The sequence below is a fragment of the Chiloscyllium punctatum genome, chromosome 4, assembly GCF_047496795.1.
Source record: "Chiloscyllium punctatum isolate Juve2018m chromosome 4, sChiPun1.3, whole genome shotgun sequence".
NCBI lineage: Eukaryota > Metazoa > Chordata > Chondrichthyes > Orectolobiformes > Hemiscylliidae > Chiloscyllium > Chiloscyllium punctatum.
This window is the reverse complement of record NC_092742.1, coordinates 73,918,556-73,938,090: the sequence shown is the minus strand read 5'-3', so window position 1 is coordinate 73,938,090 and position 19,535 is coordinate 73,918,556. Positions and strand designations below refer to the sequence as shown.

Below are 19,535 nucleotides of genomic sequence, written 5' to 3'. Positions count from 1 at the left end.
CTTGTAAATATTTATGAACTTTGCCATCATATTTCATTCACAAAAGGAGTAATAGTATTTGAACAAATATATATCACAGAACCTATGTGTTGGTCTTGAAATGCATAAATCAGAATGCATGTATTGCAGTTCGTGACTAAACAATAAATGCTGGCTTGAAAGATGTTCTATGGTGTATTTTGTACTACACTTGCATTTGTTCAAATTTGACAAACGACTAGCTTCTCAGTGTATTTTATTCTGAGTCAGCATTAGCAAACAAAAGAAGTTAAAAAGTTTGATCTGAGTTCATTAATAATTATTTCAGTAATTTATTATTAACATAGAACAATTTCATATGTTTTCACAACGCTGGGCAACTTGTTTTAGGCAATTCTTAGGTACATTTATCAAGAAGTTGATTATATTTATGGTTTTGTTATCATATTCTTGTGATGTGTTCTTTAAAGAAGTATCATCTTACATTAGATTGGTAAATAGCATTGGTTTTATTTATTAGAAAATCTTTTAATAAGTTTTCTTAAGAGACAAACTGATAACTAGTGGATAAAGAGCACTAGTGGATATATCACATGCTGCTGCTTGGATTCTCATGATTGCTTGTCATGTGCTGTCATTCTGGTTCTTGGCTCATTTGCATACTCAGCTCTGAAAGACATAATATAACATCCCTGTTTTTACCCAAGGTAAAATTATCTCCTCTAAGAGTAAAAATATATGCATACTTGGTAATTGCAAATCACGTTACACAGATACATGAATTTTAAAATTTACAAGTTTGAGTCTGTGTGCAAACAAATGGTTTGTCAATCCTTCTGAGTTTTATAATAGTATTACTTTATGGATTTCTAGACATCACACCTGGTTTTTATTAACTTGTACGTTGGTCTCTTGCATGTTGCTACAATGTTGGTTGTAGTGAAAATTGTCTTAGAGTTTCATTAACCCAGTTTATCTTTGTGTATGTTCATTCACAGTTGGAGTACTGTACAGTTCCCTGAGTTGGCTTCTGTTTCTCCTCAACACTGCTCCATTAGATACTGCGTGTTTGTAGGATCTAGGTTTGCTGCACCCTTTGAATACCTTTGCAAATGAACATACTCCTTGGATCGGATGTGAATGATTCTTATGTAGACTACGCAGTTCTGTGCCTGCATGTTTCATCTTAATGTGCAATCTTCATATTCCTTTGTTTATTGAGAAGCTTGTCCTGTATTTCTGAAACCCTAGGCATATGACAGCTTGGTAGAGTTTCATAACTTACTTTCCAAGTATGATCTTTGCTGGTGATGTGAAATCCATATCTAGAAGTATGGCTCTTAGATGTAGCATAGCAACATGGCAGTGCAGTCCAGACTCCTATCAATCTCTGTAAAAGAAAAACTTGCTCCTCATGTCTCCTTTGAACTTTATCTCTTTCACCGTCAGTGCATACCTCCTAGTATTAGACATTTTAACTCTGGGAAAAAGATTCTGACCGGAGTTGAAATGTCTAATACAAATATGACCTGTTTTGTAGCCTTCTGCCTCCTGATCAGTGTTTTAACATTGCAGAGCATTTGTTTAATGAAATTGTTGGATCTGGGATAAGGTGGTGAGTCTGTCACATGGTTTGCTCCATTTGTCAAAAATATCTGTCTGTATATTGTGGCTCATTGTCAGATACAATCTTTTCAGGTTGACTGAACAGACTGAATGTTGTACTCATTGTATCAGCCATGGATGCACTTAGCGTGGCCTTTAATTTTCTGACTAATAGAAATTTGGAAAAATAATCAGCCACCAGGTGAAAATCTTCAGTAAGTATTGTCCATAATCTGTTGTGATTTTAGACAAAAGGACTGACATTCTTGTGAGTGTACAGGCTCCTTATGTTGCTCTGGTTGGTTATTCTGGTATTCTTTGCATATATCCATTGTTGACTCGTGGTAAAAATACAGTTTCTACGTCAAGCATCTTGTTTGCTTTGTGCCCATGTATCCCTGATATAGCTGTGACAATATATACTGGCATGTACGTGCATTTGTTCCCTTTTAATGATTATGCCTATTGAAATACTTGGTTCATATGAGGGTGTCTGGCACCTCTTGTGTTATGCCAGGTTGTCCTTCTATGATAATCTTCCATAGTGCCTTCAGTTATGGATCATTTGGTGTTGCTTCCTGAAATTGATTATGTTTGAGCTGACAAAATTTCATCAATGCAGTTTTAAACACATCTTTCAACTTGATATTTGTACTGTCTCTTTGTAAGTCCAGAGTGTCCTTATTTGGGTGTAGTAGCATGCTTAGTGTGTCCAACGTAGTTAATTTGGTACAGGCTTGTAGCAGACAAAGGTGTATCCCTGTACCTTTACTAGAAGTCACTGTAGTCTGAGTGATGACCCATCAATGATTTGAGCCGTATCATTTCTATTCATTTACCAAATCTTACCAAACAGATACATAGGAATCTTCTGATACTGAATAGTAGGATAAATGTTTCACATTCTGTTGTAAGCACTCTGATGGTGCTTGCAATTGCCTTTGGATTCCATGATGCGCACTCCTAGCCCTTTTCTGAGATGTATTGATGTCGAAAAAGTTTCGTATGTGTGTTGTCAGGAAGATTTTTTAAAAATCAGAAACTCTGCAGGTCTTCTTTATTACAGAGATTAGACATGTGTTATACATAGAGTCATAGAGATGTACAGCATGGAAACAGACCCTTCGGTCCAACCTGCCCACGCCGACCAGATATCCCAACCCAATCTAGTCCCACCTGCCAGCACCCGGCCCATATCCCTCCAAACCCTTCCTATTTATATGCCCATCCAAATGTCTTTTAAATGTTGCAATAGCACCAGCTTCCACCACTTCCTCTGGCAGCTCATTCCATACATGTACCACCCTCTGCGTGAAAAAGTTGCCCCTTAGGTCTCTTTTATATCTTTCCCCTCTCACCCTAAATCTATGCCCTCTAGTTCTGGACTCCCTGACTCCAGGGAAAAGACTTTGTCTATTTATCCTACCCATGCCCCTCATAATTTTGTAAACCTCTATAAGGTCACCCCTCAGCCTCCAACGCTCCAGAGAAAACAGCCTCTTCCTATAGTTCAAATCCTCCAACCCTGGCAACATCCTTGTAAATCTTTTCTGAACCCTTTAAAGTTTCACAACAGCTTTCTGATAGGAAGGAGACCAGAATTGCACGCAATATTCCAACAGTGGCCTAACCAATGTCCTGTACAGCTGCAACATGACCTCCCAACTCCTGTACTCAATACTCTGACCAGTCTTTGAGTTTGCCTAGGTTGAAAACTTGAGTGGATAAAGCCACATAAGTTAAATTAGTTGATTCACCTGGAATTTCTTACCATTGAAAACAAGTCCTTTATGACAAGATGTCACATTCATTGAATTTGAATTCTGGTTGTACGCTTCTTTGTTTTTGCACTTCACCCCAATGTCATCAGCAACTTGGACACACCCAGGAATATTTTCTGTTATTCACTCCATATAGTGCTGGAACAGACCTTGACTGACCAATGAATCAAAATGTGGTCTGTGTGAGCAATATTTTCAGAATGCTGTTTTCAAGATAATGATTTTCTGAGGTGCCTTTAGCAAGTGACCTGACTAATATCAATGTTTTGCACCCAGCTTGAAGAAAAACTTCAAACCCACAACCCCAGAATGTTATCTCCGAGTTTTGGATTATAGTTCACTGATATTACCACAATGCCACTGCCTCCCCTACATAACTCATTTACTACAGTTATAGTTTATGAGCTAAACAAATAATAAAAGCAACAAGAATTTGATTCAACTTCACAGTCCCTTAGAACAGCAAGATTTGGAAATCATCATTCCATTATCAATGATTCTTTTACTGCTTGTAGCTGTTAAGCACAAAATTGTGAAATGGGATTTAAGTACCATGATAGCCTGACAGCTCTCTTTCACAGGTGCTTCTGGCAGTTGGACATTCTTGGGTGTTTGTGCTTTTTACGTACATATACGTCTCATTTAATAATTCCAAAAGACACCTTAACTCCCCCAAAAGTTGGTGAACACATTTTAAACTTGCTTTGCAGTGACCAGTGCTGCATTGGGTATGAAGCTAAATCACTAAGTTTATATTTTAAGGGTGGTTTCATACCCATTATGAAATGCACTTTACACCCAACTGTTAAAATGGTCTGCGTTTGAAGATACTTTATGTCCATTCAGTGGTATAGTATTAATAACTTCTTAACATGACAAAAAAGAACTCAATAGTAGCTTATGTTATGCTTTTATTAGAAATCCTTCACAAAAAAACATGGAAAGGTTGTGGTCTGTGAAGGGATTGCCCCTGTTGAGAACAGGTATGTACGTATACCTGAGGTCAAGCCTTATCAGTTGATTCACAACACTGAATAACAATTTCCAAGCTTCAAATAAAAATAGTTCCACTTAGCATAAAAAATTGCACAGCTGTGTTGTGCGCCAAGTCTTCATAATTACGTTTCCCCCCGCTAAGCACTTTATCTTCGCTGGTGCAGACTAACTTAATTGCTTTCAAGTCCACAACAAGTTGCATTGAAATTCCTTGAGGATACTTCATTAGTTCAGTATCTTAATTGCCATTAACCATTTATTTCCTATTGCTAATGTCCAGGGTGTTTGATGTATTTAATTAAATCAGCATCAAATTTTACTACATAGTCAAATTGAAAAGCTACAAATATCCTTTAATGATATATTCCCAGTTAACAAAAAAAGGAGAATGCTAGTCTAATTTGATAATGCACCATTTGCTGATGAAATTGTATGTTTCCAAACTGGATGGTTCTGTTAATGGGTTATTAATTACAGGCTTGCTGTCTTTGTTTTATATGTTGAAAGAAGAATTTCAGTTCTTACCTGCTTTTGTTCAGTTAACATCTCTGTTGCAGTTGCAATGCCCTAGCCTTCACAAAACAAGCTCATTTTTGGAACAAGAGTCTATTACCCTTTCTCAAATGTGTCAATCAACAAAAATGTTACTTTGGTCATTCTACCAACTATGCATTGGCTGCTAAGACCATTAAGTAAAACTATGCATTTAATTTTTTTTGGTATGCTTCACTTATGTGCTCTATTCTTAAAGTCTCTGTTACCTATGTATTTTAGTCTGTTTTGACTAAGTAACAGGCCCTAGAATTGTTCAGGCAATTGCTGTTAAAATAGAATAATTGGTTAGCATTAATCTAACAATGCCTTAAGTTTAAAAATTTTCATTCAGAAGTTCAAATCCTTTCTGATTGGGTTCCTTGAGAGATATTGCTACTAAAGACACAATAAAATGTACATTATTGATAGATGCTAAATGCTGGAAGCAAGTATCACCTTTGATTTTCTCCCCTTCAGATGATAACAGAAACCACTGGTTTGCATCTGGGTTAGAGATAGTTTTCAAGAATTGTCTTATCAGAGGAAAGCAAAGTAGAAATGCCGAGTGGGCATTTCAAAGCTTAGGACAGCTAAACACATGCTCACTAATAGTTGAGTGATTAAAATGAAGACTGTGCAAGAGGCCAATGTTAGCGAATTGCATATATCTTAGTGTGATGCGGAATTGGAAGAAATTACAAAGATTGGGAGGAACAGGCAATGGAAAGATTTAAAGTCCGGACAAGTTTAAGGTTGTGCAGGGGAGGTGTGTGAGGCCAGGTAAGTTGCAGATAATAGTGTGGAGAATGTAAGTCTTCCCAATATTTAATTGGAGGAAATTTCTTTTCATTCAGTATTGGCTGTCAAACAGGCAGTCTGACAATTTAGATTCAGTGAAGGGGTTTGAGCGAGGCATGGTAAGAAATGATATATATTGACAGTGCATTTATGAAAACGTGAATTTTCGACTGATGCTGTTGAGGGCAGTGAGAAATGGAAAAAGGAAAGGACAAGAGATGGATATTGCATCACCGAACTCTGAATTGTAACAGACAGAACTTAAAAGTACAGCACTTTCTGATCCTTTGGATACTTTGAAGAAACTTTTCTTACGTAAGAAAATACAGCTGGTAAGCTCTCATAGGCAGCACTGAGTTAAGTAACCAGTTAGCTTGAAGCTAGTTAAGGCACTCAAGTTATGGAATTGTGTTGTTGCTGTTGATGTGAAAGCTGATCAGGTAGAGCAGCAACAAGGAAAACTCCCTGGCTTCACATAGATAGGATGGAAGTAGGGAGGTTTTTTCCACTGGTGTGTAAAACTCAAACTAAGCAGCAGAGCTTCAAAATAAGGGGGAGCAAATTTTGGACTAAGTTGAGGAGAACATCTTCACCTGAAGAGTTGTGAATCTGTGAAATTCCCTGTCCAGTGAAGCAGTTGAGGTTACCTCCTAAGGCAAAGATAGATTTTTGAACAGTAAAGGAATTACAGGTTACAGTGAGCAGGCAGATGAACGGAACTGAGTCCACAAAAAGATCATGGCGCAGGCTCGATGAGCCCGATGGCTTACCCCGACTCTGATTTCTTATGCTGTTGTGTAGGACTCATAAAAACGCAGATGATCAAAAGTTGTGAATGGGATATAAAGGAGCCCCATGGCTGTGTATTTCATGCATTTGCAATGGCTTGTAGTTATAAGTGACTAAAGCGTTCCCTTTACTAGGGAAGCCTGTACAGACCAGTAATGTGAAGCACATTGACAACTTGAGCTGTTAGATGCTCTGAGTTGTCAGGTGCTTGGTTTGGACTGTACAAGAAATAGAAAATTCACAGTGGTGTGACCAGAGAAGTTTGCAAGCATATTGTTCGGAATAGTTTAGATGAAGTAGAGAAATTTTTTGCCCTAAGTTCTAATCTGTGCTTATTGGGAACATGAGGCACTGTTGTAAAACACTCCTTTTTCACCGTGGGCATGTCATTTCATTGAGCACGGTTTCGCCATTTTTAATGAAGTAGTGCTATAGCTCATCATTCTATCATTATCAGCAATAATCCCTAGAATTGTTCAGGCTTCTGCTGTTAAAATAGGGCAATTGTTTACTGTCACCTATCAATATCTAATGCTTCCTATATGCATTTTTACATTTACCTTGATACTTGTAGAAGCAATGAAAATTATCATCCTACAAAGGTGTCATCAAGTATGGGATTGTTTAGGAGAAGGTTACATTAAAAATATTCTTTAAATGCAAACTTTGTAATATATACTTCTGCTTTCATTTAAAGATGTTCAACACATTGCAAATCTGGAGATCGTTGAATGTTTAAAGTGAATCTTAAATGCTCCATGTCGATCAGTAGTTTTAGGAAACTTAGGGAACTCTGAAATTCTTTAATTGTAATAGATTATGCACTGTATTGAAACTGAATGCTTGAATTAGCAAGCATTTATCCTGATGGTATTGGTGAAGCTAGATTTACTCGTATTTAGACCACATTAAGCACAGGTTAAGAACAGTTAGGATATGTCGGTTAATGTGTAGGTAGATCTATGGGACTGTACATCTATGAATGTTTCTGATATTTGAAATAAATGCATCATTTGGATAAATACAGATCACGGCGGCAAATAGAAATCCCTTGATGAAAATGTTCACTAATCTCATAGTGTTTGCTTAATAGAGATGACTTCCTAATGGAATTGTTTCACATTAACTGCTGTAAAAATGTTTTAACAATTTAGAATTCTCTTGAATGTGAGCCAGATTTACAATAATTCAATTACAGTCAAAGGCATCAGATAATAAAGACCATTGGGCTTGCATAAAATCATGGATAAACTAAATTTTATATGTTTTAAACCAATGGAATTAATTGCCAATCTCTGAAAGACTTGATGCTTTTCTTTATAATCTCATTGAAACATATGACTCAACCAATATTCAGTACCCATATTATGTAGCCCTAATGTCGGCATTTTTAGGCTCTATCCTTCTGCTCTCCATGGTTGTTATTGTCTTTTCCTCTGGTCTGTAAAATTAATAAAACATTGCCATTGATTTTGTTCCAATATAAATGTATTTGTGGAAACTGACATAGTTTTATTTCAATAGTGGACATGGCAGTTGATATTGATAAAAGATTATGTTTGTAATGTTTTAGATTACTTAGCATAGCAGTCTATTTCTTTTGAAGCATGTTCGCCTTTTAAACTTATTTATGTCTTAAAATTAGGCAAATAATTAATCATCAAAATATTTAAAATTCTTTTTTAAATTGCAAAGACAGAAGAATTATTAATGTGCTCAGATTTTCCATATAATTACAGCCAACTGGGAAAGGTTAATTAGTGTTGTAAATTTGCAGCTATTCAGGCCAGGAAATAACTTGATCCTTTAATTTTTTAATTAATCATTTAGCAGACAGTTATGTATCTAGTTAGCAACAGATGCTTTAGAAGTTCTGCTATAAAGCCAGAAATTTGTTAAAACTTTGACCTGTGCACACAGTATTTTTATTTTCAAAGTCAAGTCTATAGGTTTTCTGTATTAAGAGTCAAAGGATGAGGTCGTTCTGTCACACATGCTGTGACATTGACATTTTCCCATTTGGTTTTGGCAAGTTTTGTTGCTTTTTTTTTAATTTACTCCTCAAGCAAGTAGATAAAGTTAACAATTGATTCCAGTGTTAATAGTGTTCCTGTAGCACCTTCTACAAACTTACCAAGTGCCTGTTCAACCACTGAGGAAATCACATTTGAGAGTCATTCTGTCTGTACCCAATGACAGTCGAGATGCTACCTCCTCATGCACGCATGTGCATGTATTATGCACACTTTGGTCTCAGAGTATCACCTGGATCCTGATCTCTCACCAGCTGATAATTGTGTTTATTCCTGTTGTCATCAGGTGAATACCCTGATTGGTGATTTAAATGTGTTGCTTACTCCAGGATAATTGAAATTAATTGTAATTCCTGTGCAGCCCTGGCTAAGACTGACGTACTCAACACAAGTAAATGATCAAGCCTTTTCTGCCATGAAAAACTGAATAACTGCTGAACATCCTTGGATCAAGGTGCTGGGAGAGACTGAGCCTTTCCCTAAATCTTTCCTGTCGGGAGAAAACTTGTAAAACATTACACTAATAAGAGTTGAAGCCTTTATTTTGGTACTGAAATTACGCAATAGACTTTGATTAAAGAATTTCCACAAAGTTTGTTTCACTATCATAGTATCTGCTTCTGGTATTTAATTAGACGTAGCATGTTTGTTATTACTTTTTTCCATATTCCATAAACAAGTTACTTTCGGGAATCATTGAGGTCAGGGGTGTCCCAGAGGACTGAAAAATGGCTAATGTAATACCCTTGTGTAAGAAGGGAGGGAGGCAGAAGAAAGGAACTCTAGGCTGGTTAGTCTGACTGTGGTCATTAGTAAGGTTTTAGAGTCCCTTATTAAAGATGAGATTGCAGAATATTTGGGAGTGCATGGTAAACAGGACTGAGGTAGCACTTTGTCAAGGGGAAGTCGTGACTGATAAATCTGTTAGAATTCTTTGAGGAGGTAACAATCAAGTTAGACAAAGGAGAGCCAGTGGACGTGATCACTTTGGATTTTTAGAAAGCCTATGACCAGATATCCGCATAGGAGGCTGCTAAATAAGATGAGAGCCTATGGTGTTAGGGGCAAGATATTGGCATGGATAGAGCATTAGCTGACTGTCAGAAGGCAGAGGGTCAGGATAAAGTCGTCCTTTTCAGGATGACAGCTGGTGACTAGTGGATGTCTGCAAGGGTCAGTGTTATGACCACAACTATTCACATAACACATTAGTGATCTGTTCAATCAACTGAGGGCACTATTGCTAGGTTTGCAGATGACACAAAGACCGGTGGAGGGACAAGTAGTGTTGAGGAAGCAGGAACGCTATAGGTAGACTTGGACATATGAGGAGAGTGGGCAGATGGAAGATAAAGTGTGAAAGTGTGAGGTTATGCAATTTGGTCGGAAGAATAAAGGCATAGACTATTTTCTAAATGGGGAAAGGCTTTGGAAATCTGAAGCACAAAGAAATTTGGGAGTCCTAATTCAGAATTAGGACTTTCGTGCAGTTTCAGTTGGCATTTAGGAAGGCAAGTGCAATGTTAGCACCTATTTCAAGAAGGCTCGAATATAAGGGCAAAAATATACTGCCTCAGCTCTGGTCAGACTACATTTGGAATGTTGTGAGCTGTTTTGAACCCTGTATCTAAGGAAGGATGTGCTGGATTTTGAGGGGGTCGAGAGGAAGTTTATAAGAATGATCCAAAGGATAAATGGCTTGTCAGAGCTGGTGGTGTTGAGGACTGTGGGTCTGTACTTAATGTAGTTTAGAATGATGGGGGGGCAACTAATTGAAAATTACAGCATACTGAGAGGCCTGGGTAGGGTGGATGTGGAGAAAATGTTTCTACGAGTAGGAAAGACAAAGACCTGAGGGCATAGCCTCAGGGTGAAGGGACATCCCTTTAGAACTGAGATGAGGAATTTCGTCAGCCAGAGGGTGGTGAATCTGTGGCACTCACTGCCACAGAGGGCTGTGGAGACCAAGGCATTAAGTATATTTATGACAGAGATAGTTAGGTTCTTGATTGGTATGGGGATCAAGTGTTATGGGGGAAAGGCAGGGAATTGGGGTTGAGAAATATCTCAGGCTGGAGCCCATCTTCAGGGAGTCTTGGGGGTAGAGAGATAAATGGGAGAGGAGTGGGAGAAGTTGGTGAGAGTGTAATAGGTGGATAGAGGTGGAGGTAAAGGTGATAGGTCGGAAGAAAGGAAGATTGACAGGTGGGACAGGTCATTAAGGGCGGTGCTGAGCTGGAAGGTTGGAACTGGGATAGGGTGCGGGAAGAGGAAATGAGGAAACTGGTGAAGTCCAAATTGATTAGATTAGATTTCCTACAGCATGGAAACAGGCCCTTCGGCCGAACAAGTCCACACCGACCCTCCGAAGAGTAACCCACCCAGACCCATTCCCCTACCCTGTATTTACTCCTGACTAATGCACTGAACACTATGGGCAGTTAAGCATGACCAATTTACCTGACCTGCTGCACATCTTTGGATTGTAGGAGGAAACCGGAGCACCCAGAGGAAACCCATGCATACAGGGGAGAATGTGCAAATTCCACACAGACAATCACCTGAGGCGGGAATTGAACCCAGGTCCTTGGTGCTGTGAGGCAGCAGTGCTGACATTTGAGCCACTGTGCTGCTCAGGGGTTGATGCCCTGCAGTTGAAGGGTCCCGAGGCTAAAGATAAGGCATTCTTCCTCCAGACATCGGGTGGTGAGGGAGTGGCGACGGAGGGGGCTCAGAACCTGCAAGTCCTCGGCAGAGTGGGAGGGGGAGTTGAAATATTTGGCCACGGGTGGTGGGGTTGGTTTGTTCGGATGTCCCAGAGATGTTCCCTGAAGCGCTTTGCAAGAAGGTGTCCTGTCTCCCCAATGTAGAGGAGACTGCATCGGAAGCAACAGATACAATAAATGACATGTGTGGGAGTGCAGGTGAAACTTTGATGGATGTGGAAGGCTCCTCTGGGGGCTTGGACGGAGATGAGGGGTGGGGTGTGGGCGCAGGTTTTGCAATTCCTGCGGTGGCAGGGGAAGGTGCCAGGAGGGGAGGATGGCATGTTAGGGAGTGTGGACCTGACCAGATAGTTGCGGAGGGAACGGTCTTTGTGGAAATCAGATAGGGATGGGGAGAGAAATATATCCTTAGTGGTGGGGTCCATTTGTAGGTGGCGGACATGTCGGCACATGCTGTGATTTATGTGAGATTGATGGGGTGGAAAGTGAGGACTGGGGTGGGGGTGGGGGGAGGGTTCTGTCCTTGTGGTTGGAGGGGTGGGGTTTGAGGGCAGAGGTGCAGGATGTGGATGGGATGCATTGGAGGGCATCTTCATTCAAATGGGAGGTGAAATTTCGGTCTTTAAAGAAGGAGGACATCTGGTGTGTTCTGTGGTGAAACTGGTCCTCCTGGGGGCGGAGTCAGAGGAATTGGGAATACGGATAGCATTGATGCCGGAGGTAGGGTGGGAGGAGGTGTAATCCAGGTAGCTGTGGGATTGGAGGGGTTAGGGTGGGTGGAGGTATTATCCAGGTAGCTGTGGGATTGAAGGAGGTAGGGTGGGTGGAGGTGTAATCCAGGTAGCTGTGGGATTGGGGGAGGTCGAGTGGGAGGATTACACCTCCTCCCACCTTACCTCCTACAATTACACCTCCTTCCACCCTACCTCCTGCATCAATGCTATCCGTATTCCCAATTCCTCTGCCTCCACCGCATCTGCTCCCAGGAGGACCAGTTCCACCACAGAACACACCAGATGGCCTTCTTCTTTAAAGACCGAAATTTCCCCTCCCACGTAGTTGAAAATGCCCTCCATCGCATCTCATCCAAATCCCTAACCTCTGCCCTCGAACCATACCCCTCCAACCGCAACAAGGACAGAACTCCCCGGTCTTCACCTTCCACCCCCACCTATCTCCACATAAATCCCATCATCCACTGACATTTCCGCCACCTACAAATGGACATCCCTACCAGGGATATATTTCTCTCCCCACCCCTAACTACTTTCCACAAAGACCGGTCCCTCACCGACTACCTGGTCAGGTTCACGTCCCCTAACAACCCATGCTTCCCTCCTGGCACCTTACCCTGCCACCACACCACCTCCCTTAACTTCGTCCAAGGCCTCAAAGGAGCCTTCCACATCCATCAAAGTTTTACCTGCATTTCCACACGTTATTTATTGTATCCGTTGCTCCCGATGCGGTCTCCTCTACAGTGAGGAGAGTGGATGCCTTCTCGCAGAGTGCTTTAGCGAACATCTCCAGGATACCCGCACCAATCAACCCCACCGCCCCGTGACCAAGCATTTCAACTCCCCCTCCCACTCTGCCGAGGACATGCAGTTTCTGGGTCTCCTCCATCACCGCTCCCTCACCACCCGATGCCTGGAGGAAGAATGCCTTATCTTCAGCCTCGTCACCCTTCAACCGCAGGGCATCAATGTGGACTTTACCAGTTTCCTCATTTCCCCTCTCCCCACCTTATCTCAGTTCCAACCTTCCAGCTTAGCACTGCCCTGATGACCTGTCCCACCTGTCAATCTTCCTTATCTATCCACTCCACCCGCTTCTCCGATCAATTACCTTTACCCATACCTCCATCAACCTATTGCACTCTCAGTTACCTTCCCTCCAGCCCCATCCCTCTCCCATTTATCTTTCCATCCCTGAAGCTCTCAGCCTCATTCCTGATGAAGGGCTTCGGCCCGAAATGTCAATTTTCCTGCTCCTTGCATACTGCCTGATCTGCTGTGCTTTTCCAACAACACACTCTCAACTCTGATCTCCAGCATCTGCAGACCTCACTGTCTCCTTGAGAAACATCACAGCCTTGTTTAAATAAAGGAGCAGATTTGATGAGCCCAGTGGCTTAATTGTACCCCCATATTTTACTGTCATGTGCAGGAGTGAAGATTTCAATACTGTTAATGGCACTAGCTCTAGCACAAAATCCAGTAAGTATTAACTGACAGTGATGCAGTCCAAACACGAAGAATGCTCTATAAAGACTAATCACAAATGCCCTTGATCGAGATTTGAGAGTCCAGACAGTATGCAGTCTACATGAAGCAGGGTTTCATTTTGGCAGCATAAGTCTTGATCTGGCAGTGATCACAGATTCCTGATGAAGGGCTTATGCCCAAAATATCAACTCTCCTGCTCCTCAGATGCTGACTTGCTGTGCTTTTCCAGCACCACACTTTTTGACTCTGACTCTCCAGCATCTGCAGTCCTCACTTTCTCCCAGTGATCTCATATTGCATGATTTTCAAATAATCTATTTGGTTTGATCTGTCTCAACATTCAATTTGGATTATTAATTACATTTATTTCTCTAATATGGAAGAATATTTATTTTAATCTGTAACCATATGCACCAGCTTAAGACTGGTAATGCTTATGTTTCACCTGCTGTTACATTATGCTGTAATTGTTACTATGGAACTTATCATCTGAGGAGCAGGAAAATTGGCATTTCAGGCAGGAGCCTTTCATCAGGAATCTGGTGGATGGCTTGTATTCGAAACATCGATTTTTTTTGTTTATTTTCTTTTTTGTTCCCTGCTGCTTGGATGCTGCCTGGCCTGCTGTGCATTTCCAGCACCACTCTAATCATGATACCAGTGATGTAGAGCTTCAGTTATATGGAGACATTAAAGAAAATGAGAATGTTCTCTTCAATGTATAGAAAGTGAAAGTGAGATTCAAGAATTTGAAGGTATTGAATAAGTGAAGCAAAACTTTCCAGTGGTACAAGGTTCATTAAACAAAAGGGAAACATTAACAGAAGTATCAGAAGAAGCGAGTTAATGTGATCCTGAATGCACTGTTTGACAGGACTGTAGGAATGCACTCAGTAGGACCTTTCAAAAGGAAAATCGGACATAGACCTGAAGGAGAAAAATGTAGGAGGGTAGAGCAGGGGAATGGGTGATTTAGAGCCAGTGCACACACATGGTGAGTTTCTGCTGCGTTGGTAAGCCTTTCAGAAAAAGGCATGCAAGGAAGGTCAGAGAGGTAGTGTTGTAATATAGTCTCCACATTTCAAGACCCATTTTGGGAGACTTTCACCATCTGCTGTCACCTTTTGGGGGTGAGGCGTGGGCAAGAACTATAGTTAAGGACAAAGCGCATGTGCCACTTGCTGCTGGGATCACTTATAAATTGGCTTTGAGAACTGAATTCATATGACTACTCCAAACAGAAGAGAGTGGCATGGTGCCCAGTGGTTAACCCTGCTGCCTCACATGCCAGGGACCCAGATTCAATTCCAGCCTCAGGTCAACTGTATGGAGTTTGCATGTTCTCCCCATGGATGGATTTCTTCTGGGTGCTCTGATTTCCTCCCACTGTCCAGAGATGTACGGATTAAGTGGATTGTCCATGCTAAATTGCCCATAGTGTCCAGGGATGTGCAAGTTAGGTGGATTACAGAGATAAGATCTGAATGGATGCTGTTGGGAGGCTCGATGGGCTGAATGGCCTCTTTCTGCGTGACCAGAATTAGATGAGACATTACCTCATGTTTGGGTAGTCTATGGCCAGAATGATGCTGTGGATATAGCGTTCTGCTAATTACACGTGCACATGGAGCTTTGAGCTTGGTTACTCAGATAGTCTTTAACAGTTAATTATACACAGATGTTGTGGGCGTGTTCAGACCTGGCACTGTGTATTTGTAAAGTGCTCAAAGATTAACTGGTATTGACTGAGTGTTCCCATGCAGTGGTGATAAAGGAATTCTTCATACTTCGTTGTGTGGGCAATCTTGTCTGACCTGACTACTGAGCAACTATGATATCCAGCTCCTGAAAGGGGAGGGGAAAGAATAATCAAATACAAAGTTTGAGGCTGCCCTGTGAGCATGAGGTAACATATTATCAGATCTTTCGGCCGAGACCTTAAACTGAGGCTCCATCTGTCCCTTGGGACTTGGGTTGCTCTAAGTGATTTTGGAGAACTCTTCTGAAGATGAGAATGGATGCCCTGGCCTCTTTCAGAAGAAAAGAACAGGCAAACTGTGTATTTGCTACTGGGGTAATTGGTATATGTTGTGTTAGGACCAGTAGCAACATTGTTAGCAACATAAAGGCTAACTTGGCAGAGACAGGGGATGTGGCTCGAACCTTGTGGTTTGTATATATAGGTGAGAACAGAGAGTGTTACTTTTACATAGTGCCTGTGAAAAACGCAAAAGTCCATGGCAGCCAATCAGGTTGTAAATTTTGAAGTACAGTTACCATTGGCTTGCCTCATTTCCGACACTTCCAATGTGTATACAGGAAGTTCCCAGCAATATGATTAATGATCAGTTAATCTTTTCTAGTGCTGTTGCTTGAAGGATAAATATTGACCAGGGCACAAGGAAGAAGTCTTTATGGGATAATTTATGCTCATCTGAGGTGGGGCAGACAGGACTTTTGTTTAATTCCCATTTGAAAGATGACCCTTCTGTTAGTGCCTCAGGATGGTACTGGGCCCTCAGTGTAGGTTTTGTTCTTGCTGTTCTGGAATGGCGATTGTGGGATTGAGTGTGTAACCACCTGTGAAACTGCTGACAGTGATGGGATTCCAGGCATGAAAATAGAAATGGCTGGAAAAACTCAGCGGGTCTGGCAGCATCTGTGAAGAGAAATCAGGAGCTGAGGAAGGATCACTGGACCTGAAAGGTTGACTGATTTCTCTTTGCAGATGCTGCCAGACCTGCTGAGCTTTTCCAGCAGTTTCTGTTTTTGTTTCTAATTTGCAGCATCTGTAGTTCTTTCAGGTTTTGTGGGTTTCCAGGCCTCTGATTAGCATGCATACTATGGATCAGATAGCCTCCTGCGCTGTAATAAAGAGCACAAAGGGTGGCAGGTATTTCTGGAAAGGCAGGTTTGTGATTGAAATGTAACCCAGCCAGTAGCATGAGCCTGGGTCTCAGCAACTTGCAGGCCTGTTGAGTACTTGCAGCTAGGAGAAAGTGAGGACTGCAGATGCTGGAGATCAGAGTCAAAAAGTGAGGTGCTGGAAGAGAGCAGCTGGTCAGGATAAAGAGCTTGTGCTCAAAATGTCGACACTCCCGCTCCTCGTATGCTGCCTGACCGTGTGTGCTTTGACTCTGGGCACTCAGCATCTTCAGTATCCACTGGGTGAATGAAATAGCTCTTGCGATTACCATTGTCCAAGAACATGAACTATATCCAATTGAATTAATCCCATAAGGATCACCCTTGGTAAATACAATTGTTCTTTATAATGACTCAATTGCATATGTCATACACACCAGGAGGGTCCCACACGATGCATACTGTTCAATGCCTTTCACAAATCCTTAGATATATTCATGGAATGTGTTGAGCAAGCATTTATTGCCCATCCTTCATTGTCCTAGAGAAAGTCTTGGTGTGCTGCTGCATCAATGTGGTGTAGCGATAGCCATATTCCTGTTAGGGACATAGTTCCAGGAGTTTGACCTAGTGAAGGAGTGGTCATATCATTCTAAGTCAGGATGGTGTGTGGCTTGGTGGGAAACTTGCAGGTGGTGCTGTTCCCATATATTTGCTGCTTTTGTCTTTCAAGGTGATAGAGGTCAATGATTTTGAAGGTGCTATTGAATAAACCTTCATCAATTACTGCACTTCTTTTTGGAGGTATACACACTGCTGCCAACGTGTGTGAGTGAATATTGAAGGTGGTGGTAGGATTTCCATAAAGTGGACTGCTTTATCCTGAATTGTGTCAAGCTTCTTGAGTGTTGTTGGAGCTGTACCCATCCAGGCAAATGGGGAATATTCAACCACACTCCTGACCTGTGTCTTGTAGATGAGAAGCTTTGTGAAGTCAGGTAGTGAGTTGCTCGCTACGGGATTCCTAACCACTGACCTGCTCTTTTAGCCACTCTTTTTTTGGTCAATGGTAATCCCAGGATTTTGATAAAGGAAGATTCAGCGATGGTAATAACCATTGAATGCAAGGGGCAATGGTTAGCTTCTTCCTTTATTGGAGGTGGTCACACTTGTGTAGTACCGATACTACTTGCCACTTTTCAGCCCAAGCCTGAATATTGTCCAGATCTTGTTGCATTTGAACACGGACAGGTTCAGTATTTGAGGAGTTATGAGTGGTGCTGAACATTGTGTAATCATTGGGAAACATCACCACTTCTCACGTTAATGATGGAGGGAGAGAAGTAATTGATGAAGCAGCTGAAGATGGTTGGACCGAGGACACTACCCTGAGGAATTCCTACAGAGATTTCTTGGACTGAGATGACTAGCCTTCGACAACCACAACCTAGTATGACTCCAACCAGCGGGAGAATTTTGCTCGGGATTTTCATTGACTGCAATAGTCCAGAGTACTTGACCGCAGTGTGCGGTCACAAGCTGCCATGATGACACGAGCAGTCACCTTGACCTCACTTTTGTCTGTAAAGAGCACTTTTATTGAACTAAGAACTGAAAAGGAGAAAAATGGGCCCTGCCTTTAAAAAGGGAGAAATTCCAGGATTTGTGGCTTTGCAAAGCAAGTGGAGCTAATTAATACATATGTAACGATGCTACTTTTGAGGACGACGTGGCACTGCCAGTATGTGTGGTCAGGGCAACGTTGTTTATAGACAGTCTGGAGTGGCTTTAAAGTTGATGCCTGTGGTGAGTACCAGAGGCAACAGCATCGCAACAAGTCTCTGATTAGTGGGTTTGCAGTCTAACACAGACTGTGAGGAGTGCGTTATACATCACTGGCTAATGTGCTGAAAATCAAACTCCACTACTGTTGAAGTCATCACACAAGTTAAAGATTTAAAAGTATACGGCATTCTCCAACTTTCGTGTGTTTTAAACTCTGGTTAACAGAAAGCATGGTAAAAACAATAACTGCAGATGCTGGAAACCAAATTCTGGATTAGTGGTGCTGGAAGAGCACAGCAGTTCAGGCAGCATCCAACGAGCAGCGAAATCGCTGCTCGTTGGATGCTGCTTGAACTGTTGTGCTCTTCCAGCACCACTAATCCAGAATTAACAGAAAGCATGGGCCAGATTTCTGTACTTAACAAATCTATTTGTTTGTAATAAATAGTCAAACTACAGATACAATTATAAACTGTTGACATCAAACTGTACTTGGAGAGAGTGAGGTCTGCAGATGCTAGAGATCAGAGTTGAGAGTGTGTTGCTGGAAAAGCACAGCAGGTCAGGCAGCACCTGAGGAGCAGGAGAATCAATGTTTCGGGCTGGAGTCCTTCATCAGGAATGAGACTGTGAGCTGAGAGGGTGGAGAGATAAATGGGAGGGGGTGGGGGATGGGGGCGGAAAGTAGCTGAGAGTTCAATAGATAGATGGAGGTGGGGGTAGTAGTGAATAGGTCGGAGAGGAGGGTGGGGTGGATAGTGAGAAGGAAGGTGGGCAGGTCATGAGGGCAGTGCCGAGTTGGATGGTTGGAACTGGAAAGAGGTGGTGGGAGGGGAAATGAGGAGACTGGTGAAATCCACATTGATGCTGTGGGGTTGGAGGATCCCAAGGCGGAAGATAGGGCGTTCTTTCTCCAGTCGTTGGGTGGTAAGGGTTTGGCAATGGAGGAGGCCCAGGACCTGCATGTCCTTGGCGGAGTGGGAGGGGTAGTTGAAGTGTTTGGCCACGGGGTAGTGGGGTTGTCTAGTGCGGGTGTCCTGGAGATGTCCTCTGAATAGCTCTGCAAGTAGGTGTCCTGTCTCCCCAGTGTAGAGGATACTGCTTGACAATATGTCGACAAGAGGGGTCGCCACACTGGATCTGGTGCTTGGTAATGAACCAGGCCAGGTGTTTGATTTAGTTGTAGCTGAGCACTTTGGAGAGAGTGACCATAATTCAGTTACGTTTAATTTAGCGATGGAAAGGGATAGGTACATGCCACAGGTCAAGAGTTACCGATGGGATAAGGGCAATTATAATGCGATTAGGCAAGAATTAGGATGTCTAGAATGGGGTAGCAAAATGTGGGGGATGCACACAGTGGAAATGTGGAGCTGGTTTAAGGAATAGATATTGCGTGACTTTGATAGGTATGTC

The 19,535-nt window shown here is 41.9% G+C and overlaps 1 protein-coding gene across 8 annotated transcripts in view; it reads left to right on the top strand.

Annotated features, from left to right (window-relative positions):
• Window positions 1–19,535, top strand: part of dph6 (diphthamine biosynthesis 6) — a 321,719-nt gene that overhangs the window by 14,225 nt on the left and 287,959 nt on the right. The window lies entirely within an intron of this gene.